Source organism: Hyla sarda, chromosome 13 (assembly GCF_029499605.1).
Source record: "Hyla sarda isolate aHylSar1 chromosome 13, aHylSar1.hap1, whole genome shotgun sequence".
Classification (NCBI taxonomy): Eukaryota; Metazoa; Chordata; class Amphibia; order Anura; family Hylidae; genus Hyla; species Hyla sarda.
This window is the reverse complement of record NC_079201.1, coordinates 11,168,183-11,195,352: the sequence shown is the minus strand read 5'-3', so window position 1 is coordinate 11,195,352 and position 27,170 is coordinate 11,168,183. Positions and strand designations below refer to the sequence as shown.

The window sequence follows — 27,170 nt, the reverse complement described above, 5'->3', positions numbered from 1 at the left end:
TCTTCTGCTCTGGACAGTTCCTGATACGGGCATCAGGTGTCAGCAGAGAGCACTGTGGACAAGACAAGAAAGAAATTCAAAAAGAAAAGAATTTCCTCTGTAGTATACAGCAGCTGATAAGTACTGGAAGGACAAATATTTTTTAATAAAAGTAATTTACAAATCTGTTTAACTTTCTGGCACCAGTTTATTTAAGAAAAAATGTTTTCCACCGGAGTACCCCTTTAAAGGGGTACTTCCCTGGCTAGCGTTCGGAACATTTAGTTCCGAACGCTGTGTGCGCGCTACAGGGGTCAGCCACGCCCCTCAATGCAAGTCTATGGGAGGGGCGTCACGCCCCCTCCCATAGACTTGCATTGAGGGGGCGTGGCCTGATGGCACGAGGCGGCGTTGCCGACCCCCGAACAACCCAATCTATGCCGAGATTACACCCGAATATATTAGAACCTACAAAAGTGCAGGCCTAAGACCAAACAGGGGTTACATTTTTTTTCTTATAGTACACACAGTATCAGCTGCTGCAGAATCTCTTTCTTTTTTTTAAATGGGTACCCACACTGGACAACATTTATTTTTTTTAAATCAACTGGTGCCAGAAAGTTAAACAACTTTGTAAATTACTTCTATTTAAAAACATGAATCCTTCCAGTACTTCTAAGCTGCTGTAGGCCACAGAGGAAGTTGTGTAGTTCTTTCCAGTCTGACCACAGTGCTCCCTGCTGACACCTCTGTCCATGTCAGGAACTGTCCAGAGCAGGAGCAAATACCCAAAGCAAACCTCTCCTGCTCTGGACAGTCCCTGGTGTCAGCAGAGGGCACTGTGGTCAGACTGGAAAGAACTACACAACTTCCTGTGCAGCATACAGCAGCTGATAAGTACTGGAAGGATTAAGATTCTTAAATAGAAGTCATTTACAAATCTGTTTAACTTTCTAGCACCAGTTGATTAGAAAAAAATGTTTTCCACTGGAGTACCCCTTTAAAGTACACACATCGGCTGCTGTAGAAACTTTTTTTTTTTTTCTCACCAGCTTCATATAATTTTCCAGTTGACTTGCACAGTACTTAGAACCATATCGGATCCACTGCTTAATCTTTCTTACCTAGTCATTCATTAAAATAAGTTTCAAATTGTTTTTTAGTGTAAATATTATATATTTTTTGCGTTTATATTATATATTTTTAATATTTTTGTGTATATATTATATATTTTTTGCGTTTATATTATATAATTTTAATATTTTTGTGTATATATTATATATTTTGAATATGTTTTTGTATATATTATATATTTTTAATATTTTAGTGTATATAATATATATTTTTAATAATTTTTGCGTATATATTATATATTTTTAATATTTTTTGCGTATATATTTTATTTTTTATATTTTTAGTGTATATATTATATCTTTTTATATTTTTAGTGTATATATTATATATTTTTTATATTTTTAGCGTATATATTAAATATTTTTTATATTTTTAGCTTATATTTTATATATTTTTAACATTTTTTGTGTATATATTATATAGTTTTAATATCTTTAGCGTATATATGATATCTTTTTTATATTTTTAGTGTATATATTATATATTTTTTATATTTATATTTTTAGCGTATGTATTATATATTTTTTATATTTTTAGTGTATATATTATATATTTTGTATATTTTTATTGTATATATTATATATTTTTAGCGTATATATTTTTAATATTTTTAGCATTTATATTATATATTTTTTATATTTTTTGCGTATATATTATATATTTTTTTATTTTTAGCTCATATATTATATTTATTTTTTATTTTTAGGGTATATATTATATTTATTTTTTATTTTTGTGTATATATTATATATTTTTTATATTTTTAGCTTATATATTATATATATTTTTTATTTTTAGGGTATATATTATATATTTTTAATATTTTTAGCGTATATATTATATCTTTTTTATATTTTTATCGTATATATTATATATTTTTAATATTTTTAGCTTATATATATATTTTTTATTTTTAGGGTATATATTTTTTTTATTTTTGTGTATATATTATATATTTTTAATATTTTTAGCTTATATATTATACATATTTTTTATTTTTAGGGTATATATTATATATTTTTTATATTTTTAGCGTATATATTATATCTTTTTTATATTTTTAGCGTATGTATTATATCTTTTTTATATTTTAGTGTATGTTTATACTATACATTTCTATTTTCTTAGTGTATATGCTATCTATTACCATGATTATAGGGCAGCCATAGTGCCTGAATAACTACAAAAGTAGCTGCAGAGCTCGTAGACATAAGAAAGCTTAGTTACAATGTTGCCTATTGACCTCTATAGGAGAGCATTGCCGGAATGTTCTGTAATATGTGCAGAGGTCAATCTGTAAGGAAAGAGATTAGAGAGGATGAGCGGAGCGGTTACCGTCACCTATTACCCGGGTCATCTGTGTCCAGTCATATAATGGGGCTGTTCTGGCCCTCTGGTGATAATAATACTTACCCTACCCCAGGTGTCCACTATACCAGCTGCACATTCATCTCCATTCTCCAAGTTTCATTGTGAATGGTTTTTGTGTAATATTTTATTGTTTCATGTCAGTGCAGTGTGATGGTGTTTTCCCTCCAGTTAGTGAACATGCCTGTTATGGCCACTGAGAGGCGCTGACTTCTTGACCTCAGAGACCTTGGTTTATCACTAGGTGCATAGGTTGAGACGTCAGCCCTGTTCAACGTTGCGTTTCCCAGGGGTTGGGAGAACAACGATCGACTAGAAAATGTAACAATCGCACCTGGACAGGCTTTGGCCACTAAGGAGTTAAAGGAGCCGGGCCAATCAGCAGTGGTGGTGGGGTATTTAAATCCCTGCAGTGTGTCCCAGCCCTGCTCGTAACTACAGCTCAAATCACCAGCATTGTAACTCTCAGTTTGCCTTGTGTTACTTCTGTTATCTCTTGACTATTCTTTTGCCGACTGTTCTGTACCTTGCAGTTCTCTTGGTTCTGACCTCAGCTTGTCTGACCCCACTTCACTGTTTGTGTTCCCTGTCTTAGTATTCATGTGTGTTTTGTTTCTTCCTTTGTCTTAATCTGTTAACCCATGGTATCCTGACCAGTTTCTTGACCTACACACTGCATTTTTTTTTGTCACCTTAAAGGGGTACTCCGCTCCTAGACACCTTATCCCCCATCCAAATCTCAGCTACTGCACCCCAGACATCCAGTGGATGGTGCGAACTTCACTCCGTGCCGGATGACTAGTGATGCGGGGCGGAGGCTTGTGACATCAAGGTCACGCCCCGCTCGTGACATCACAGTCATGCCCCCTCAACGCAAGTCTACAGTAGGGGGCGTGACGGCTGTCACGTCCCCTCCTGTAGACTTGCATTGAGGGGGCATGGCCATGATATCACGAGCAGGGTGCGGCCATAATGTCAAGAGCCTCTGGCACTGTACCTGACACTTTAAATGAATGCGGGGTGCAGCAGGGAGATCGCCGGGGTAACCAGCGACGGGACCCCCCGTGATCAGACATCTTATCCCCTATCCTTTGGATAGGGGATAAGATGTCTAGGGGCGGAGTACCCCTTTAACAACTACCTCCCTGAAAATTTCCTTTTTTTTTTTTTGAAGATTATAACTATACCTCTCAAATGAATTAAGTCTAACTCATCTTAAAGGGGTACTTCGCCCCTCGACATGTTATGAGACTATGGGACACAGAGGGGACCTAACTGCTACATGGAGGCATAGAGGGCACCTAACTACTATATGGGCGCACAGAGGGTGCTTAACTAATTCATGGGGTACAAAGGGGGCCTAACTGCTATATGTGGGCACAGAGAGTGTCTAACTACAGTATGTGGCACAGAAAGAACTTAAAGGGGTACTCCGGTGAAAAACATATATATATTTTTTTTTTAATCAACTGGTGCCAGAAAGTTTAACAGATTTGTAAATTACTTCTATTAAAAAATCTTAATCCTTCCAGTACGTATTAGCTGTTCAATTCTACAGAGGAAATTATTTTCGGTTTTCTGTCTGCCCACAGTGCTCTTTGCTGACACCTCTGTCCGTATCAGGAACTGTCCAGAACAGGATAAAATCCCCATAGCAAACCTATGCTGCTCTGGACAGTTCCTGACATGGACGGAGGTGTCAGCAGAGAGCACTGTGGACAGACAGAAAAGAAGTCCAAAAGAATTACCTCTGTAGTATTCAGCAGCTACAGATGGAAAGAACTACACAACTTCCTGTGTAGCCTACAGCAGCTGATAAGTTCTGGAAGGATTAAGTTTTTTTTTATAGAAGTAATTTACAAATCTGTTTAACTTTTTGGCACCAGTTGATTAAAAAAAATAAAAGTTTTCCACTAGAGTACCCCTTTAACTACTATATTGGGGGGGAGTCCAAAATTTGCCCTGCTTTAAAAATGTCATTTTCTGCCAATAGTTTGCCATTAAAGGGTACTCCGGTGGGAAACATTTTTTTTTAAAATGAACTGGTGCCAGAAAGTTAAACAGATTTGTAAATGACTTCTATTAAAAAATCTTTACCCTTCCAGTACCTATTAGCGGCTGTATACTACAGAGGAAGTTCTTTTCTTTTTTAATTTCTTTTCTGTCTTGTCCACAGTGCTTTCTGCTGACATCTCTGTCCATTTCAGGAACTGTCCAGAGCAGCATAGGTTTGCTATGGGGATTTTCTTTTGCTCTGGACAGTTCCTGATACAGACAGAGGTGTCAGCAGAGAGCACTGTAGACAAGATAAAAAAGAAATTCAAAAAGAAAATAATTTCCTCTGTAGCATACAGCTGCTAAAAACTACTGGAAGGATAAAAATGTTTTAATAGAATTAATTTACAAATCTGTTTCACTTTCTGGCACCAGTTGATTTAAAATAAGAATCTTTTCCATCGGAGTACCCCTTTAAATAGACCCCTAACATCTAGCGATCCATAAGGCTACATTCCAGACTACAAGTTGCCTATCCAGAGACGCAGTATTGCATTCAGTGATTAGGTGTCTTTATTAAACAACAATAACAATAATAATCATAATAAATAATATTATTAAAATAAATAAATAAAATCTTCACAAACATTTACAAATAGTCCCAGACATATAAATGACATTATAGGAAATTGTTTTATTAGTAACATCTGCACCAACAATGTTGTTCACAATGACATCACTTTAATAGTTCTTACAAGAATATGCATCATGAGGCTGAGTACAACACAGCATGGGAATAGGTCTGAGCAATCCTATGGTGGGGGTCACTACTGATCATTACTCCTTATGGTCACATTAAAGCCAAAGATTAGGAGGCTATTTGCCAGTATTCAGATGGAGCCTACATCATTCCATCATCAAATATATAGAGACGGATTGTGAATCACCCACCGATTGGTCATAGAAAAAGGTCTTAATAGTTACATGTAGAGAAAAATGGAGGCAAGAATAAGTACATGGAGGCAAGAATAAGTACAGGGAGTGCAATGAGTACTGAGAACAACGTAATCAAGTCACAGACACGTTCACCAACACTGTCAATGTAAATATCCACTAGAAAGTTATTTATTATGTCTTTATTATACTTTTTAGCTACCAGAAATGTAAACAAACTAGAAAGGAGCTGAAAAAAAAAACAAAAAACAAAAAAAAACAGTGCCTCCCCTTGTCCTCAGGTTGATTTTGGTATTGCTGCTCATTTCCATCAAAGTAAAAGGAGTTATGCAAAATAAGGAGACTTTAGTAATTCAGCCGAGATCCTTTGGATAGGGGAAAAGATGTATCGTGCGGAGCACCCCTTTAAAGAGGGACTCCGCTTCCCCATCATTCGGAACATTTAGTTCCGAACGCTTCAAGCTTTCAGAACAAAATGGGGTGACACACTGTAACAAACCTCCTCCTCATGTAATCTCCTTACTACTGGGGAGACACACTGTAATAAACCTCCTCCTCATGTAATCACTGTACTACTGGGGTGACACACTGTAACAAACCTCCTCCTCATGTAATCTCCTTACTACTGGGGTGACACACTGTAACAAACCTCCTCCTCATGTAATCTCCTTACTACTGGGGTGACACACTGTAACAAACCTCCTCCTCATGTAATCTCCTTACTACTGGGGTGACACACTGTAACAAACCTCCTCCTCATGTAATCTCCTTACTACTGGGGTGACACACTGTAACAAACCTCCTCCTCATGTAATCTCCTTACTACTGGGGTGACACACTGTAATAAACCTCCTCCTCATGTAATCACCTTACTACTGGGGTGACACACTGTAACAAACCTCCTCCTCATGTAATCTCCTTACTACTGGGGTGACACACTGTAACAAACCTCCTCCTCATATAATCACCTTACTACTGGGGTGACACACTGTAACAAACCCCCTCCTCATTTAATCTCCTTACTACTGGGGTGACACACTGTAACAAACCTCCTCCTCATGTAATCACCTTACTACTGGGGTGACACACTGTAACAAACCTCCTTATCATATAATCTCCTTACAAATGGGGTGACACACTGTAATAAACCTCCTCCTCATATAATCTCCTTACTACTGGGGTGACACACTGTAACAAACCTCCTCCTACTCCTCATGTAATCTCCTTACTACTGGGGTGACACACTGTAACAAAACTCCTCCTCATGTAATCTCCTTACTACTGGGGTGACACACTGCAACAAACCTCCTCCTCATGTAATCACCTTACTACTGGGGTGACCCACTGTAACAAACCTCCTCCTCATGTAATCTCCTTACTACTGGGGTGACACACTGCAACAAACCTCCTCCTCATGTAATCTCCTTACTACTGGGGTGACACACTGTAACAAACCTCCTCCTCATGTAATCTCCTTACTACTGGGGTGACACACTGTAACAAACCCCCTCCTCATGTAATCTCCTTACTACTGGGGTGACACACTGTAACAAACCTCCTCCTCATGTAATCTCCTTACTACTGGGGTGACACACTGTAACAAACCTCCTCCTCGTGTAATCTCCTTACTACCGGGGTGACACACTGTAACAAACCTCCTTCCCATGTAATCTCCTTACTACTGGCGTGACACACTGTAACAAACCTCCTCCCCATGTAATCTCCTTACTACTGGGGTGACACACTGTAACAAACCTCCTCCTCATGTAATCTCCTTACTACTGGGGTGACACACTGTAACAAACCTCCTCCTCATGTAATCTCCTCACTACTGGGGTGACACACTGTAACAAACCTCCTCCTCATATAATCTCCTTACTACTGGGGTGACACTGTAAAAAACGGCGCCCCTTATTAAGAGTGTGCTCTAGGCGGCTGCCTATTTTGCCTATAGGCAGAGCTGGCCATGGCTCCTCGTATCATTGCGTCATGCCGCCTCATTTCATTGTCATTTGCATATTGTAAGCGCGCTCTGAAGTTACCTAATTCGTATTTTGACTTCTGAATCTCCAATCGGTTTTGTTTATCTGGTGAATAATTTCCCTGATTTCTCTCCTGACTCGCATTCTAAGCTGATTCATATTATCTGATACATCTTGACTGTTCTCGGCCGTTCATCTTTTCAGACAAGACTGATTAAATAAGATTTAAAGATTTCAATCAGGCTTTTTTGTTAAGACTGAATTCATAATCTGATTTTTAGTCTTATTTTTTAAAAATAATAACTGATTTTTCTTATGTAAAATAAGTATTTTCCAGTAAAGTTTGGCCAAGAAAATAAATATTATAATTACAAAAAATATACATGTGACATGTACAGGTCCTTACAGTCTAAAGGAACACTGGTATAAAAGGCTCGTTAGAGTTAAAGGGGTACTCCACCCGTAGACATCTTATCCCCTATATAAAGGATAGGGGATAAGATGTCTGATCACTGCGGTCCCGCGTTCATTTAGAGCGTCGGGTGCAGTGCCGGAGGATCGTGACATCACAGCTAGGGATGTGCGAATCAAATTTGCTTTGCAATGAATGTGATTATCGCTTCGATTCCATCTCACAAATCGCTTCATTAAATTCCAATTAGTGTGGACCAGGCTCCAGGGCATCTAAGATGGAAGCTCCACATGTGAGGACATGGGGCAAGGAATCCTGGGAAGGCGGGAACAAGGGTCGGCGGGATGACCCTGAATCACATGCAGAATGCAGCCTATCAGCAGCCAGTCACCCCTGTGATGTCACAGCCCTATATAATCGGCAGACATCTTGCAGCCAGTCACATCTATTACAGAGAGAGAGGGACAGAGAGCAGTGTGTGTTGCACAGAAAAGCTTTTTTATAGCAGTGATTCACCTCAAGCCCAAATTCAGCCTAGTAGCACTGATAGGGAAGGGAGTGAGACTGAGAGAGAGAGAGAGAGAGAGAGAGTGCAATTTTGGGTGTAGTACACAGTGACTGTGTGCTGCAGCACTGGTGTGTACAACAACTGAAAAGCTAATAGTAGCCTGCCAGTTAGGGTGAGCAAAGCACAGAGCAACAATCACCTGCTATTAGTGCCTAATACTGGTTGAGCGTATTGTCCTCTATTAAGTGTAACCTGTGTGTACATAGGTCGTGTACCATTTTGTTCCTGTTAATGTCTTAAGGGCCTAGTTACTGTAAAAGGCCAGCCAAAAGTACACACCTGCTACTGTTCTAGACAAATACTGTTTTAAGCATACTGGAGCGCATTGTCCTCCCCTCATAAGTGCATACCACGTACATACATCTAAGTAGTGTACCATTTTGTTGCTGTTAAAGGGGTATTCCAGGCAAAAATTTTTTTTATATATATCAACTGGTTCCGGAAAGTTAAACAGATTTGTAAATTACTTCTATTAAAAAATCTTAATCCTTTCAATAGTTATTAGCTTCTGAAGTTTTCTGTCTAACTGCTCAATGATGATGTCATGTCCGGGAAGCTGTGCATGATGGGAGAATTTCCCCATAGGAACTGCACAGCTCCCGGGATGTGAGTCATCAGAGAGCAGTTAGACAGAAAACAACAACTCAACTTCAGAAGCTAATAACTATTGGAAGGATTAAGATTTTTTAATAGAAGTAATTTACAAATCTGTTTAACTTTCCAGAGCCAGTTGATATATATATATATATATAAAAAAGTTTTGGCCTGGAATACCCTTTTAAAGTCCTAAAGGCCTAGTTACTGTAAAAGACCAGCCAAAAGTACACACCTGCTGGTGTTGTAGACAGATACTGTTTTAAGCGTACAGGAGCACTTTGTCCTCCCCCTCATCAGTGCATACCCCATACGTACATCTAAGTGGTGTACCATTTTGTACCTGTTAAAGTCCTAAGAGCCCAGATACTGTGAAAGGCCAGCCAAAAGTACACACCTGCTGGTGTTGTAGACAAATACTGTTTTAAGCGTAGTGGAGCGTATTGTCCTCCACTCATATACACACTAAGTATGTCAGGCAGAAAAGTGCCAGGACGTGCACAGAGGAGAGGCAGAGGTCTAAATACTTCAGGCAGAGGTTGCAGCAGACTAGGGGCGAGTGGCAGCAGGAGTCGCAGCGAGAGGCATGAGCTCACGGTATCAGCTACCAGTCGTGTCCCGACCAGCAACCCATCTGTTGTCATCGATTGGTTAACACTGTCATCCCTTTCATCACAAGCGACATCTGACCCCCCCAGTCAACAGTGTTCTTCAGACAGAACCCTCAGTTGGCATGGCTCGGGAGCAGCCCCTGTCCTCCCATTGCCTTTGTCCTACGCTGTTCCCTCCCCCACAGAAGTATCTTATACTGTGGGTCCAGCTCCACTTTTTAGTGAGGACGATCTAGAGGACAGTCAGCAGCTACTGCCCAGCCACAAAGTTGAGGAGACATCGGTGTTTCCTCTGCTAGCTGGGCAAGTAGTGATGAGGAGAGTGGCGTGGGAGGTGGTGTTGCGAGCGTTCAGGCTCCTGAAGCCGACACTGTTGAGGAACCTGAGGAGATCAGTGACGTGCAGACACAACACGATGATAATGAAGCCGATAGCACTTGGGAGACGGGTACATAAGGGGCTTCATCATCATCAGGAGAAGAGGGTTGCAGGCTGTCTCATTCAGCCACTATATGGTCTCTTCTTGCTGCCGCCAACTCCAGGCTGTCATTCAGCCACTATATAGTCTTCTCATGCTGCCGTCAACTCCAGGCTGTGTCATTCAGCCACTATATAGTCTCCTCATGCTGCCGTCAACCCCAGGCTGTGTCATTCAGCCACTATATGGTCTCCTCATGCTGCCGCTAACTCCAGGCTGTGTCATTCAGCCAGACCCTATATGTTCTCCTCTTGCTGCTGCCACCTCCAGGCTGCGCCATTCAGCCACTATATGGTCTCCTCATGCTGCTGCCACCTCCAGGCTGCACCATTCAGCCACTATATGGTCTCCTCTTGCTGCCGCTAACTCCAGGCTGTGTCATTCAGCCACTATATGGTCTCCTCTTGCTGCCGCCAACTCCAAGCAGTGCCATTCAGCCACTATGTGGTCTACTCATGCTTCCGCCAATTCTAAGCTGTTCCATTCAGCCACTTTATGGTCTACTCATGCTTCCGCCAACTCCAGGCTGTGTCACTGTACCACCATGTGGTCTCCTCATGCTGCTAGCACATTAAATAAAACTTTTTAGGTTCATGTATTTGAAATCTTCAATTTAAATGTTAAAAAATATCTTTAATCTTTTCAATTGTGAGGCCCTATGGTCTCGTCAGGCTGTTGCCACCTCCAGGCTTGGTCATTCAAACACTATATGTGTCACGATGCCGGCTGGCAGGTAGTGGATCCTCTGTGCCAGAGAGGGATTGGCGTGGACCGTGCTAGTGGACCGGTTCTAAGTCACTACTGGTTTTCACCAGAGCCCGCCGCAAAGCGGGATGGTCTTGCTGCGGCGGTAGTGACCAGGTCGTATCCACTAGCAACGGCTCACCTCTCAGGCTGCTGAAGATAGGCGCGGTACAAGGGAGTAGACAGAAGCAAGGTCGGACGTAGCAGAAGGTCGGGGCAGGCAGCAAGGATCGTAGTCAGGGGCAACGGCAGGAGGTCTGGAACACAGGCTAGGAACACACAAGGAAACGCTTTCACTGGCACAATGGCAACAAGATCCGGCAAGGAAGTGCAGGGGAAGTGAGGTGATATAGGGAAGTGCACAGGTGAAGACACTAATTGGAATCACTGCGCCAATCAGCGGCGCAGTGGCCCTTTAAATCGCAAAGACCCGGCGCGCGCGCGCCCTAGGGAGCGGGGCCGCGCGAGCCGGGACAGGACCGAGGGAGAGCGAGTCAGGTACGGGAGCCAGGGTGCGCATCGCGAGCGGGCGCTACCCGCATCGCGAATCGCATCCCGGCTGGAAGCGGAATCGCAGCGCCCCGGGTCAGTGGATCTGACCGGAGCGCTGCAGCGGGGAGAGTGTAGCGAGCGCTCCGGGGAGGAGCGGGGACCCGGAGCGCTCGGCGTAACAGTACCCCCCCCCTTGGGTCTCCCCCTCTTCTTAGAGCCTGAGAACCTGAGGAGCAGACTTTTGTCTAGGATGTTGTCCTCAGGTTCCCAGGATCTCTCTTCAGGACCACAACCCTCCCAGTCCACTAAAAAAAAAGTTTTCCCTCTGACCTTTTTAGAGGCTAAGATCTCTTTGACAGAGAAGATGTCCGAGGAGCCGGAAACAGGAGTGGGAGGAACAGATTTGGGAGAAAAACGGTTGAGGATGAGTGGTTTAAGAAGAGAGACGTGAAAGGCATTAGGGATACGAAGAGAAGGAGGAAGAAGAAGTTTGTAAGAGACAGGATTAATTTGACACAAAACTTTGAAAGGACCAAGATAGCGTGGTCCCAACTTGTAGCTAGGGACACGGAAGCGGACATATTTAGCGGAGAGCCATACCTTGTCTCCAGGGGAAAAAACGGGAGGAGCTCTTCTTTTCTTATCTGCGAACTTCTTCATGCGTGATGAAGCCTGTAAGAGAGAATTTTGGGTCTCTCTCCATATGATGGAAAGGTCACGAGAAATTTCATCCACAGCGGGTAGACCAGAGGGCAAGGGGGTAGGGAGGGGGGGAAGAGGGTGACGGCCGTACACCACGAAAAATGGGGATTTGGAGGAAGATTCAGAGACTCTGAAGTTATACGAGAATTTGGCCCATGGAAGGAGATCTGCCCAGTCATCCTGGCGGGAGGAAACAAAATGTCGCAAATAATCACCCAAGACCTGGTTAATTCTTTCTACTTGTCCATTGGACTGGGGATGATATGCAGAAGAAAAATTTAATTTAATCTTGAGTTGTTTACAGAGAGCCCTCCAGAATTTAGACACGAATTGGACACCTCTATCCGAGACGATCTGCGTAGGCAACCCGTGAAGACGAAAAATGTGTACAAAAAATTGTTTAGCCAACTGAGGCGCTGAAGGAAGACCAGGAAGAGGGATGAAATGTGCCATTTTGGAGAATCGATCAACGACCACCCAAATAACAGTGTTGCCACGGGAAGGGGGTAAGTCAGTAATAAAGTCCATACCAATCAGAGACCAAGGCTGTTCGGGGACAGGCAGGGGATGAAGAAAACCAGCGGGCTTCTGGCGAGGAGTCTTATCCCGGGCACAGATAGTGCAGGCTCGCACAAAGTCCACAACATCCGTCTCCAGAGTCGGCCACCAATAGAAGCGGGAGATGAGTTGCAGAGATTTCTTGATGCCCACATGACCTGCGAGATGGGAGGAGTGACCCCATTTGAGGATTCCGAGGCGTTGGCGTGGAGAAACAAAGGTCTTTCCTGGAGGAGTTTGCCTGATGAAGGCAGGAGAAGTGGAGATCAGGCAGTCAGGTGGAATGATGTGTTGCGGAGAGAGTTCAACTTCTGAGGCATCCGAGGAACGAGAGAGAGCATCGGCCCTAATGTTCTTATCGGCAGGACGAAAGTGAATCTCAAAATTAAACCGGGCAAAGAACAGAGACCACCGGGCCTGGCGAGGATTCAGCCGTTGGGCAGACTGGAGGTAGGAGAGGTTCTTGTGGTCGGTGTAAATAATAACTGGAAATCTTGATCCCTCCAGCAGATGCCTCCATTCCTCAAGTGCTAATTTAATGGCTAGAAGCTCTCGATCCCCGATGGAGTAGTTCCTCTCCGCCGGAGAGAAGGTCCTAGAAAAAAAACCACAAGTGACGGCATGCCCGGAAGAATTTTTCTGTAGAAGAACAGCTCCAGCTCCCACTGAGGAGGCATCAACCTCCAGTAGGAAGGGTTTGGAAGGGTCAGGTCTGGAGAGCACGGGAGCCGAAGAAAAGGCAGACTTGAGTCGTTTAAAGGCGTCTTCCGCTTGAGGAGGCCAGGACTTGGGATCGGCATTTTTTTTGGTTAAAGCCACGATAGGAGCCACAAGGGTAGAAAAATGTGGAATAAATTGCCTGTAATAATTGGCGAACCCCAAAAAGCGTTGGATAGCACGGAGTCCGGAGGGGCGTGGCCAATCTAAGACGGCAGAGAGTTTGTCTGGATCCATTTGTAGTCCCTGGCCAGAGACCAAATATCCTAGAAAAGGAAGAGATTGGCATTCAAACAGACATTTCTCAATTTTAGCATAGAGTTGATTGTCACGAAGTCTCTGAAGAACCATACGGACATGCTGGCGGTGTTCTTCTAGATTGGCCGAAAAAATTAGGATATCATCCAGATATACAACAACACAGGAGTATAACAGATCACGAAAAATTTCATTAACAAAGTCTTGGAAGACAGCAGGGGCGTTGCACAGGCCAAAGGGCATGACCAGATACTCAAAGTGTCCATCTCTGGTGTTAAATGCTGTTTTCCACTCATCCCCCTCTCTGATGCGGATGAGGTTATAGGCGCCTCTTAAGTCCAATTTAGTAAAGATGTGGGCACCTTGGAGGCGATCAAAGAGTTCAGAGATGAGGGGTAGGGGGTAGCGGTTCTTAACCGTGATTTTATTAAGACCGCGGTAGTCAATGCAAGGACGTAGGGAGCCATCTTTTTTGGACACAAAGAAAAATCCGGCTCCGGCAGGAGAGGAGGATTTACGGATAAAGCCCTTTTTTAAATTTTCCTGGACGTATTCAGACATGGCAAGAGTCTCTGGGGCAGAGAGAGGATAAATTCTGCCCCGGGGTGGAGTAGTGCCCGGGAGGAGGTCGATAGGACAATCATAAGGCCTGTGAGGAGGTAGAGTCTCCGCTTGTTTTTTGCAGAAAACATCCGCGAAGTCCATATAGGCCTTAGGGAGACCGGTTACTGGAGGAACCACAGAGTCACGGCAAGGGTTACTGGGAACCGGTTTTAGACAGTCCTTGGAACAAGAGGGCCCCCAACTCTTGATCTCCCCTGTGGACCAATCCAGGGTTGGGGAATGAAGTTGAAGCCAGGGAAGTCCAAGGAGAATTTCCGAGGTGCAATTGGGGAGGACCAAAAGTTCAATCCTCTCGTGATGAGATCCGATGCTCATTAGAAGGGGCTCCGTGCGGAAACGTATGGTACAGTCCAATCTTTCATTGTTTACACAATTGATGTAAAGGGGTCTGGCGAGACTGGTCACTGGGATGTTGAACCTGTTGACGAGAGAGGCCAAAATAAAATTTCCTGCAGATCCAGAGTCCAAGAAGGCCACAGTAGAGAAGGAGAAGGCAGAGGCAGACATCCGCACAGGCACAGTAAGACGTGGAGAAGCAGAGTAGACATCAAGGATTGTCTCATCTTTGTGCGGAGTCAGCGTACGTCTTTCCAGGCGGGGAGGACGGATAGGACAATCCCTCAGGAAGTGTTCGGTACTAGCACAGTACAGGCAGAGGTTCTCCATGCGGCGTCGTGTCCTCTCTTGAGGTGTCAGGCGAGACCGGTCGACCTGCATAGCCTCCACGGCGGGAGGCACAGGAACAGATTGCAGGGGACCAGAGGAGAGAGGAGCCGAGGAGAAGAAACGCCTCGTGCGAACAGAGTCCATATCTTGGCGGAGCTCCTGACGCCTTTCGGAAAAACGCATGTCAATGCGAGTGGCTAGGTGAATAAGTTCATGAAGATTAGCAGGCATTTCTCGTGCGGCCAGAACATCTTTAATGTTGCTGGATAGGCCTTTTTTAAAGGTCGCGCAGAGGGCCTCATTGTTCCAGGATAATTCTGAAGCAAGAGTACGGAATTGTACGGCATACTCGCCAACGGAAGAATTACCCTGGACCAGGTTCAACAGGGCAGTCTCAGCAGAAGAGGCTCGGGCAGGTTCCTCAAAGACACTTCGGATTTCCGAGAAGAAGGAGTGTACGGAGGCAGTGACGGGGTCATTGCGGTCCCAGAGCGGTGTGGCCCAAGACAGGGCTTTTCCAGACAGAACGCTGACTACGAAAGCCACCTTAGACCTTTCAGTGGGAAACAGGTCCGACATCATCTCCAGATGCAGGGAACATTGGGAAAGAAAGCCACGGCAAAACTTAGAGTCCCCATCAAATTTATCCGGCAAGGATAGGCGTAGACCAGGAGCGGCCACTCGCTGCGGAGGAGGTGCAGGAGCTGGCGGAGGAGATGACTGCTGAAGCTGTGGTAGTAACTGCTGTAGCATAACGGTCAGTTGAGACAGCTGTTGGCCTTGTTGCGCTATCTGTTGTGACTGCTGGGCGACCACCGTGGTGAGGTCAGCGACAACTGGCAGAGGAACTTCAGCGGGATCCATGGCCGGATCTACTGTCACGATGCCGGCTGGCAGGTAGTGGATCCTCTGTGCCAGAGAGGGATTGGCGTGGACCGTGCTAGTGGACCGGTTCTAAGTCACTACTGGTTTTCACCAGAGCCCGCCGCAAAGCGGGATGGTCTTGCTGCGGCGGTAGTGACCAGGTCGTATCCACTAGCAACGGCTCACCTCTCAGGCTGCTGAAGATAGGCGCGGTACAAGGGAGTAGACAGAAGCAAGGTCGGACGTAGCAGAAGGTCGGGGCAGGCAGCAAGGATCGTAGTCAGGGGCAACGGCAGGAGGTCTGGAACACAGGCTAGGAACACACAAGGAAACGCTTTCACTGGCACAATGGCAACAAGATCCGGCAAGGAAGTGCAGGGGAAGTGAGGTGATATAGGGAAGTGCACAGGTGAAGACACTAATTGGAATCACTGCGCCAATCAGCGGCGCAGTGGCCCTTTAAATCGCAAAGACCCGGCGCGCGCGCGCCCTAGGGAGCGGGGCCGCGCGCGCCGGGACAGGACCGAGGGAGAGCGAGTCAGGTACGGGAGCCGGGGTGCGCATCGCGAGCGGGCGCTACCCGCATCGCGAATCGCATCCCGGCTGGAAGCGGAATCGCAGCGCCCCGGGTCAGTGGATCTGACCGGAGCGCTGCAGCGGGGAGAGTGTAGCGAGCGCTCCGGGGAGGAGCGGGGACCCGGAGCGCTCGGCGTAACAATATGGTCTACCTTATGCTGCCGCCACCTCCACGCTGTGTCCTTCAGCCACTATATGGTCTCCTCATGCTGCCACCACCTCCAGGCTGTGTCATTCAGCCACTATATGGTCTCCTCATGCTGGCAACACCTCCACGCTGTGTCATTCAGCCACTATATGGTCTCCTTATGCTGCCGCTACCTCATTCTGCCACTATATGGTCTCCTCATACTGATTCCACCTCCAGGCTCTGTCATTGTGCCTGTCTGCACTGCGACAGTGATTCTAATAGTGACGCCTGTATTCTGCATGTCATACTGATTACCAGTATTATTTCACTACCCCAGCACACACCCTATGCGTGTTACAGCAAGGCAAAGTGCTCTACACCCCTATTGAGGCTCTCTGTAGGCCAGAAATAGACATTTTTAATAGAGATTCGCCGCAAACAAATTCGGACAGAACCAAATTTTATTTTTTTTTCCAAAAAATTTGCTCATCTCTAGTCACGGCCACACCCCCTCAATGCAAGTCTATGGGAGGGGCGTGGTGCCCCTCCCATAGACTTGCATTGAGGGGGCGTGGCCGTGATATCACGGGTTTGGTGTGGTCGTGACGTCACGAGCCTCCGCCCCGCATCGCCAGTCATCCAGGCACAAAGAAAGCCACTGGGGACCCCCCGCGATCAGACATCAGAGATAAGATGTCTAGGGGCGGAGTACCCATATAAGAACAGTGACCACCGGCGGCTGCTTCTACGGGAAAAGACAGTACTGCTGCGCCCCTGAGGGCAATGTTTTACGGTACCCAGTTTGGAAACCACTGATATACATAGAAAAATGGAAATAGAAAAAAAAAAACACATAACACCCCCCCCCCCCCGAGGTCATCTTGATTCATTAAAACCGGCGAGTGAAGGCGTCAGAAGTGGGATAAGGCGCCGCGCCATCTAGAATAGCGCAATCCCTTTGTTCCCTGCTCAGGACCCCCCACCGATCACACCTCTCAATGATACATCTGAAGATCTGTAAGAACCTTTAAGGCATAATAGATTCTTCCTCCCTTTCTTTTTTATTTATTTCATGTTAAATGAGAAAAAAAAAAAAGCGAAGCACAAATTGGGTCTTGTCTCCGCATCTGAAATGAAGCAGCTTCTTAGCTCTGTCGCGAAGACTTTATGAAATACCCAGCGAGGACTTCAGGTCAGACCACGGATGAAAGGCTTTCTGCGCCCACGTCTTATCGGGGAGCCGAGGATCCTTCATTACCGCTCATAGAATCCGAAAAAACCTTCTTAGAAAATAAGTCACCAAATTGTTTATAATGAGAGGGAAGGCCGGAGCCGGCGCACAGGAGGTGCTCCTCCGATATCATTCAATTGGTTTTCTCACGCTGTCAGTCTGTGCGGCTGTAGATCGTTGTAAATAACGCGCACAATGGCGACTCGGATTTACAGCTCCGAAATGTAGGCGCTAAAAAAATCAACTCTTCTGTTGTCCTTCTATTAGATGTAGAAATAAAAATATAGGAAGAGGTTCATTATCTTCTGTGTTTTGGTGCGACTATCATCTGGTCAGAATGTGCTGTGAGGCAGAGCCGGCTCTGCTTATAGGCAAAATAGGCAGCTGCCTAGAGCACCCTCTGATGGGGGGCACCGCTCTGTCTGCTGCAAGATACACAACCAGCATCCAAACCACTCGCTCAGCCAGCAGCATGAGGAGGGGGTTTGTTACAGTGTGTCGCCCCAGTAGTAAGGAGATTACATGAGGAGGAGGTTTGTTACAGTGTGTCACCCCAGTAGTAAGGAGATTACATGAGGAGGAGGTTTGTTACAGTGTGTCACCCCAGTAGTAAAGAGATTACATGAGGAGGGGGTTTGTTACAGTGTGTCGCCCCAGTAGTAAGGAGATTACATGAGGAGGAGGTTTGTTATAGTGTGTCATCCCAGTAGTAAGGAGATTACATGTGGAGGGGGTTTGTTACAATGTGTCACCCCAGTAGTAAGGAGATTATATGAGGAGGAGGTTTGTTACAGTGTGTCACCTCAGTAGTAAGGAGATTACATGAGGAGGAGGTTTGTTACAGCGTGTCACCCCAGTAGTAAGGAGATTACATGAGGAGGAGGTTTGTTACGGTGTGTCACCCCAGTAGTAAGGTAATTACATGAGGAGGAGGTTTGTTACAGTGTGTTACCCCAGTAGTAAGGAGATTACATGAGGAGGAGGTTTGTTACAGTGTATCACCCCAGTAGTAAGGAGATTACATGAGGAGGAGGTTTGTTGCAGTGTGTCACCTCAATAGTAAGGTAATTACATGATTACATGAGGAGGAGGAGGTTTGTTACAGTGTGTCGCCCCAGTAGTAAGGAGATTACATGAGGAGGAGGTTTGTTACAGTGTGTCACCCCAGTAGTAAGGAGATTACATGAGGAGGAGGTTTGTTACAGTGTGTCACCCCAGTAGTAAAGAGATTACATGAGGAGGGGGTTTGTTACAGTGTGTCGCCCCAGTAGTAAGGAGATTACATGAGGAGGAGGTTTGTTATAGTGTGTCATCCCAGTAGTAAGGAGATTACATGTGGAGGGGGTTTGTTACAATGTGTCACCCCAGTAGTAAGGAGATTATATGAGGAGGAGGTTTGTTACAGTGTGTCACCCCAGTAGTAAGGAGATTACATGGGGAGGAGGTTTGTTACAGTGTGTCACCCCAGTAGTAAGGAGATTATATGAGGAGGAGGTTTGTTACAGTGTGTCACCCCAGTAGTAAGGAGATTACATGAGGAGGAGGTTTGTTACAGTGTGTCACCTCAGTAGTAAGGTGATTACATGAGGAGGAGGTTTGTTACAGTGTGTCACCCCAGTAGTAAGGAGATTACATGAGGAGGAGGTTTGTTACGGTGTGTCACCCCAGTAGTAAGGTAATTACATGAGGAGGAGGTTTGTTACAGTGTGTTACCCCAGTAGTAAGGAGATTACATGAGGAGGAGGTTTGTTACAGTGTATCACCCCAGTAGTAAGGAGATTACATGAGGAGGAGGTTTGTTGCAGTGTGTCACCTCAATAGTAAGGTAATTACATGATTACATGAGGAGGAGGAGGTTTGTTACAGTGTGTCGCCCCAGTAGTAAGGAGATTACATGAGGAGGAGGTTTGTTACAGTGTGTCACCCCAGTAGTAAGGAGATTACATGAGGAGGAGGTTTGTTACAGTGTGTCACCCCAGTAGTAAAGAGATTACATGAGGAGGGGGTTTGTTACAGTGTGTCGCCCCAGTAGTAAGGAGATTACATGAGGAGGAGGTTTGTTATAGTGTGTCATCCCAGTAGTAAGGAGATTACATGTGGAGGGGGTTTGTTACAATGTGTCACCCCAGTAGTAAGGAGATTATATGAGGAGGAGGTTTGTTACAGTGTGTCACCCCAGTAGTAAGGAGATTACATGGGGAGGAGGTTTGTTACAGTGTGTCACCCCAGTAGTAAGGAGATTATATGAGGAGGAGGTTTGTTACAGTGTGTCACCCCAGTAGTAAGGAGATTACATGAGGAGGAGGTTTGTTACAGTGTGTCACCTCAGTAGTAAGGAGATTACATGAGGAGGAGGTTTGTTACAGCGTGTCACCCCAGTAGTAAGGAGATTACATGAGGAGGAGGTTTGTTACGGTGTGTCACCCCAGTAGTAAGGTAATTACATGAGGAGGAGGTTTGTTACAGTGTGTCACCTCAGTAGTAAGGAGATTACAAGAGGAGGAGGTTTGTTACAGTGTGTCACTCCAGTAGTAAGGAGATTACATGAGGAGGAGGTTTGTTTCAGTGTGTCACCCCAGTAGTAATGAGATCACATGAGGAGGAGGTTTATCACAGTGTGTCACCCCAGTAGTAAGGAGATTACACGAGGAGGAGGTTTGTTACAGTGTGTCACCCCAGTAGTAAGGAGATTACATGAGGAGGAGGTATGTTACGGTGTGTCACCCCAGTAGTAAGGTAATTACATGAGGAGGAGGTTTGTTATAGTGTGTCACCCCAGTAGTAAGGTGATTACATGAGGGGGAGGTTTGTTACAGTGTGTCACCCCAGTAGTAAGGTGATTACATGAGGGGGAGGTTTGTTACAGTGTGTCAAGGGGCAGAGTCAAGGATAGGCAAAAGGGGGAGGTATATAGCATTCAGCAATCTGTATAGATGACTGTATACAGTGATTAGACGTTCACTTACTCATTTCACTTACCCTTCACTTACATTGTTGATCCGGCCTGGTCCTGTGTAGTCCTGCCTTTAGTGATCAAGTCACTAGAGGTGGCGCTACAAACAGGAACCAGGGTTGGTAAATAAATGTTGGTATACAGTATACAGCCATCTATATAGATGACTGAGGCTAGGATTCCACTTGGGTTTTTTTCTGGCTGTTTTTGGATATCTGCCATTGCAGTTTTTGAGCCTAAGTCAGAAGTGGATCCATAAGGGAGGAGAAGTGTAAGTCCTTCCTTTATATGTCCTATTCCTTATAAATCCACTTCTGGCTTTGGCTCAAAAACTGCAGTGGCAGTATTCCAAAAACTGCCAGAAAAGTCCACTTAACCACCTCTGTTGCTCATCCGGCCTGGTCCTGTGTAGTTCAGCCTTTAGTGATGAAGTCACTAGAGGTGGAGCTACAGACAGGAACCAGGGTTGGTAAGTGAGGGTCTGTTCACATTGGGCATTTTTTTTAGCAAGCCTTTTTGTTAAAAAAAAAAGGAAAACAAGGAAAAAAATTCATAATTTGAACAGGCCTTTTCTGGCTGTGTTTCCCAAACAGGGAGCCTCCAGCTGTTGCACACATTACAACACCTTGAACTTTGAATTCTGAGTATATAAATGTAATATAAATGTAACCACCTACCCCCTTAGCGTTCTGTCACGAGTACCGGAGGAGATTAGTAATAATGCACCATGCCCACCCCATTCCCTTCTGGCTGGGTGACAGGGACAGAATGATTTATAGTGCGGAGGAAATCGCTCATTGCCAAAATACAAATGTTACAGAGAAAAATCCCTTTCTCCAGAATAATAACGGCCCAGGATTTACTATAACACTACACAGACCCGGGGTTAGGATTTGGTCTAACTCACTGGAGTATTTTAGTGTATTATCAGTAGTATATGCTGGGAGTTGTAGTTCTGCAACAGCTGGAGGCTCCTTTGTTGGGAAACACTGTTCTAAGTACTTGGAAAAACTATGACGAAATGGTGTCCCCTGTAGGGGGAGACACTGGAGTCTTGACCTCTAGTTTAAAGGGGTTGTCCCACCTGGTTACTTCCGAGCTTTACCCGACTACCTCCAGCTGGCAGCAGCTGGAGGTAGTCGGGAAAGCCGAAAGCAGCCGAAGGAGGGAAGTTACACAATTTGCCAAACTCCCCTTGACTTTATAGGACAGTGGTCTCCAACCTGCGGACCTCCAGATGTTGCAAAACTACAACTCCCAGCATGCCCGGACAGCCGTTGGCTGTCCGGGCATGCTGGGAGTTGTAGTCTTGCAACATCTGGAGGTCCGCAGGTTGGAGACCACTGTTATAGGAGATCTGCAGCCATAAAAAATGTCTCCCCTATCTGCAGGACCACTGGGACCCCCCACAATTTCCTGAACGGGACCCTGGCTCTTTTCCGGCTCTCCCCATAGAGGAGGGGTGTCAGCCGCAGCATGAAGCCACGGCCGACACTCCCCTCCATGTATCTCTATGGGAGAGGTGGAGATGCAGCGCTCGTGTATACCCGCCTCTCCCATACAGCTGAATGGAGGGGTCGTGTTTGTCGACCTCTTAGCACGGTTGATGACCCGAGCATTAGCCATGCAGAGTCGGGCCCCGTACGGGAGATCATGGTGGGTCCCAGCGGTCGGATCCCCCATCATCAGACCATCGGACCCCAGTGCTCTCTGCTGCCACCTCTGTCCATGTAAGGAATTGTCCAGAGCAGGAGAGGTTTGCTATGAGGATTTGCTCTGGACAGTTCCTGACATGGACAGAGGTGCCAGCAGAGAGCACTGTGGTCAGACTGGAAAGTACTACACAACTTCCTCTGGAGCATACAGCAGTTGATAAGTACTGCAAGGATTAAGATTTTTATATAGAAGTAATTTACAAATCTGTTTAATTTTCTGGCACCAGTTGATTTAAAAACATTTTTTTCCTCTGGAGTACTCCTTTAAGTTCTTGAAGAAACTATGCCAAAATGGCGCACCCATGAGGGAGAGACATTGGAGTTTTGACCTCTAGGCTTTGATATGGTAAAAAATGTCTCAGGCAAAATGGCAGCACCCGAAGTAGGAGAAGTCCAGGTCTCCAGCTTTCATCACTGGGCAGATCGTGTATATACTGTATATACAATTATACATCTATGAAGCCCACCGGAGACTCATTAGTTTGAGGTAAATACCAGGATTTTACACTCCCATCTAATGCAATGTCTCAGAGTTGACACTTGGCCGGTATTTTATATAAAAAAATAACGGCAATGCAATGGCGGGTATTTATCCAACCGATCCTCCAACTCCCAGAATGTTCCACCATATACTATTCCAGTGTTTCCCAACCAGAGCGCCTCCAGCTGTTGCAAAACTACAACACCCAGCATGCCCGGACAGCCGTTGTTGTTTTGCAACAGCTGGAGGCACCCCTGGTTGGGAAACACTGACCTATACTATATATTACTATATAGTCCAACATGCTGGGGGTTGTAGTTTTTCAACAGCTGGAGGCACTCTGGTTGGGAAACACTGACCTATACTATACACTACTATATAGTCCAACATGCTGGGAGTTGTAGTTTTGCAACAGCTGGAGGCACTCCTGGTTGGGAAACACTGACCTATACTATATACTACTATATAGTCCAACATGCTGGGGGTTGTAGTTTTTCAACAGCTGGAGGCACTCTGGTTGGGAAACACTGACCTATACTATACACTACTATATAGTTCAACATGCTGGAAGTTGTAGTTTTGTAACAGCTGGAGGCACCTCTGGTTGGCAAACACTGACCTATACTATATACTACTATATAGTCCAACATGCTGGGAGTTGTAGTTTTGCAACAGCTGGAGGCACCCCTGGTTGGGAAACACTGACCTATACTATATACTACTATATAGCCCAACATGCTGGGAGTTGTAGTTTTGCAACAGCTGGAGGCACTCCTATTTGGAAAACACTGATTTATACTATATACTAGTAATTGAAAAAAAGTGATCAAAAAGTCACATCAAAACAAAAATGGTTCTGTTAGAAACTACAGATCGGGGTTCAAAAACGAGCCTCATACAGGTATAAGGAGAAATAGAAAAGTTATAGGGGTCAGAATAGAAAAAAATTTCCCCCGTATATGTGTATCCTGTGACGTCACGCATATATAATTAATTATGCAAATTAGCATGGCCGGTATTTTTTATTTTTTTTGCAAGAAAGGTGGCAACCCAAGTCTCAGTATTTGTCAGTATAGAGAAGTATTTCTCAACCAGGGTGCCTCCAGCTGTTGCAAAACTGCCCGGACCACAGCATGCCCGGACAACAGGTTGTGGTTTATCAACAGCTGTAGGCACCTTGGTTGGGAAACACTAGTTTCCAGTTATCAGTGCCTAATGTGTTTGTCTACTGCAGTGTTTTCCAACCAGGGTGCCTCCAGCTGTTGCAAAACTACAACTCGCAGCATGCCTGGACAGCCGAAGGCTGTCCGGGCATGCTGGGAGTTGTAGTTTTGCAACAGCTGGAGGCACCCTGGTTGGGAAACACTGGTCTGCTGTAAGGGGACTTCTGTTTGGTAGGGTTATTAGTAACATTGGCTGTGTATTGTGTATATACTGGGACTTGTTGTCTACAGTGACTCTTGTATACATCAATATTATGTTATATATATTGCAGATAGAAATTGGTAACGTTTTATTTATTTTCTATTTGCATCCAGTTTATTTATTAGGTATCCTAAACTACTAGTCTTCCCATATCTTTCCCTAGTTATTTGCTTGGTGCATTAGCTGCTATTTCCGCATTAAAGGGGGACTCCGGTATATACATTCTTATTCCCTTTCCACAGGAAGTGTCTGATTGCGGCAGGACAACCCCCTGCAATCTTGTATATCTCTGACCCGAGAGATACATGAAGAGTCGGGGTGGCGGGCAGGAGGTCCAACCACTGGGATAGGGGATAAGATGTTCTGTACTGGAGTTCCCCTTTAATTCCAGGAGTGGCTAGCAAGACAATAACTGGCAACTACCTGAGCAAAATGGCTACTTTAAAGGGGTACTCCCGTGCCCGAGCCTTCTGAACATCCGATTCAGAAGGCTTGGAGCAGCGGTCGTGGCATCATGGCCACGCCCCCTTGTGATGTCATGCCACACCCCTTCCATTGATGTCTATGGGAGGGGCGTCACGCCCCCTCCCATACACATCAATGGAGGGGGCGTGGCGTGATGTCATGAGGTGGGCTGGGCCATGACATCGTGACCGCTGCTCCAAGCCTTCTGAACTGGATGTTCAGAAGGCTCCGGCACAGGAGTACCCCTTTAAATAGAGCACGCAGAGCTCTGATAGATGGAGCGATCAGCACTAATATAATTGGTTCAGTGCCTGGGTCTCCTGATTGGCCAGTCTGTAACATACATACCTTGTCTGGCTCCAGCGCTGCATACATCTTCTTTCTGGCATAGTCGTCAGCTTTATTTGGTCAACCGGAAGGGCTGGTGCCGGAGTAGGGTGCAGGGCGCTCACACTTGCCGGTGATAGGACATTTTAACTTGCACTTGGATAGAGGTTCTTCCCAGCCCTCGTTTTCCGTGTTCACTGTTTATCCTTGCTGACCTCCTGTGGCTTGACCTTTGTCTTTGCCTGTTGAGTCTGTACCACGCTACTCCCTAGGATTGACCCATAGTTTGTCCTGACTCTGTCTTTCCTTTAGTTGAGTTTGTACCTCATCTTCTTGGTTTCTCTGACCTTGTAGGTCTGACCTGTTGAGTCTGTACCACGCTACTCTCTAGGTTTGACCCATAGTTTGTCCTGACTCTGTCTTTCCTTTAGTTGAGTTTATACCTCATCCTCTTGTTTTTCTCCGACCATGTAGGTCTGACCTGTTGAGTCTGTACCACGCTACTCTCTAGGTTTGACCCATAGTTTGTCCTGACTCTGTCTTTCCTTTAGTTGAGTTTGTACCTCATCTTCTTGTGTTTCTCCGACCTTGTAGGTCTGACCTGTTGAGTTTGTACCACGCTACTCTCTAGGTTTGACCCATAGTTTGTCCTGACTGTCTTTCCTTAATTGAGTTTGTACCTCATCTTCTTGTGTTTTTCCGACCTTGTAGGTCTGACCTGTTGAGTTTGTACCACGCTACTCTCTAGGTTTGACCCATAGTTTGTCCTGACTCTGTCTTTCCTTTAGTTGAGTTTTTACCTCATCTTCTTGTGTTTCTCCGACCTTGTAGGTCTGACCTGTTGAGTTTGTACCACGCTACTCTCTAGGTTTGACCCATAGTTTGTCCTGACTGTCTTTCCTTTAGTTGAGTTTGTACCTCATCTTCTTGTGTTTTTCCGACCTTGTAGGTCTGATCTGTTGAGTTTGTACCACGCTACTCTCTCGGTTTGACCCATAGTTTGTCCTGACTCTGTCTTTCCTTTAGTTGAGTTTGTACCTCATCTTCTTGTGTTTCTCCGACCTTGTAGGTCTGATCTGTTGAGTTTGTACCACGCTACTCTCTAGGTTTGACCCATAGTTTGTCCTGACTCTGTCTTTCCTTTAGTTGAGTTTGTACCCCATCTTCTTGGTTTCTCTGACCTTGTAGGTCTGACCTGTTGAGTTTGTACCATGTTACTCTCTAGGTTTGACCCATAGCCTGTCCTGACTCTGCTTCTGTCTTAGTGATTTTGTACCTCGTGACGTCACGACCCCCGCCGTCTGCACCCAGCGTTCGGGACAAAATGTTCCGAATGCTGGGGCAGCGGAGTACCCCTTTAACCTCATCTAACGCATCTGGGAGAAATTATGATGGAGATTGAGAGCCAGGCCCTCTCACCCAACATCAGTGTTTGACCTCACAAATGTGTTTTTGGATGAATGGGGAAAAAAGATTCTACAGTATTTTACTACAACACCGTACTGGAGATCATCTATTTTACCGCACAGAGCTCCCCAGCCACGACTGCCCAGCGCATCCTCCAACAGGCACCGCTAGCATCAGGCCGGTCGCCAGTCCATGCCAGCCCGCATGCAACGCTGAACTAAGGAGCCCCCAGACCGAATAGGGTGGTGAGTGGTGCAGTGGTGCATTTCTATCATCATCTTGTAAATTCTACTATGTTACTCCAGCGGAACTAATATAGAGAGTTATAGCAAACCTTTGCACTAGTGGACTTTGCACTATTTTTATACTTTTCTATATATTTTTTTCACTATTTTTATACTTTTCTATATATTTTTTTTCACTATTTTTATACTTTTCTATATATTTTTTTCACTATTTTTATACTTTTCTATATATTTATTTAATACTATTTTTATACCTATCTTATCCCTAATCATTTTATCTCCACCTGTATCATTTAGCCGTATTTATTATACCCCAAACTAATAGTGGGGAACATCTATTATATTGCTATTATTGTTTTCTAATGTCCCTATATCTACAATAATTATCTGGCGCCTGCGCGAGGGCCCTGCGCGAGACTTCAGTTATTCTACGTAATACATTGCCTTTTATTTAATAAATCCTCATATTTCATTGTACTGGATCTAACCATCTTCTTATCTTAAATACCTTTGAG

The 27,170-nt window shown here is 45.1% G+C and overlaps 2 protein-coding genes across 2 annotated transcripts in view; one reads left to right on the top strand and one right to left on the bottom strand.

The window, feature by feature from the left end:
• The window catches only part of CA10 (carbonic anhydrase 10), a 197,536-nt gene that overhangs the window by 35,417 nt on the left and 134,949 nt on the right, over nucleotides 1–27,170 (bottom strand). The window lies entirely within an intron of this gene.
• The window catches only part of UTP18 (UTP18 small subunit processome component), a 173,647-nt gene that overhangs the window by 74,752 nt on the left and 71,725 nt on the right, over nucleotides 1–27,170 (top strand). The window lies entirely within an intron of this gene.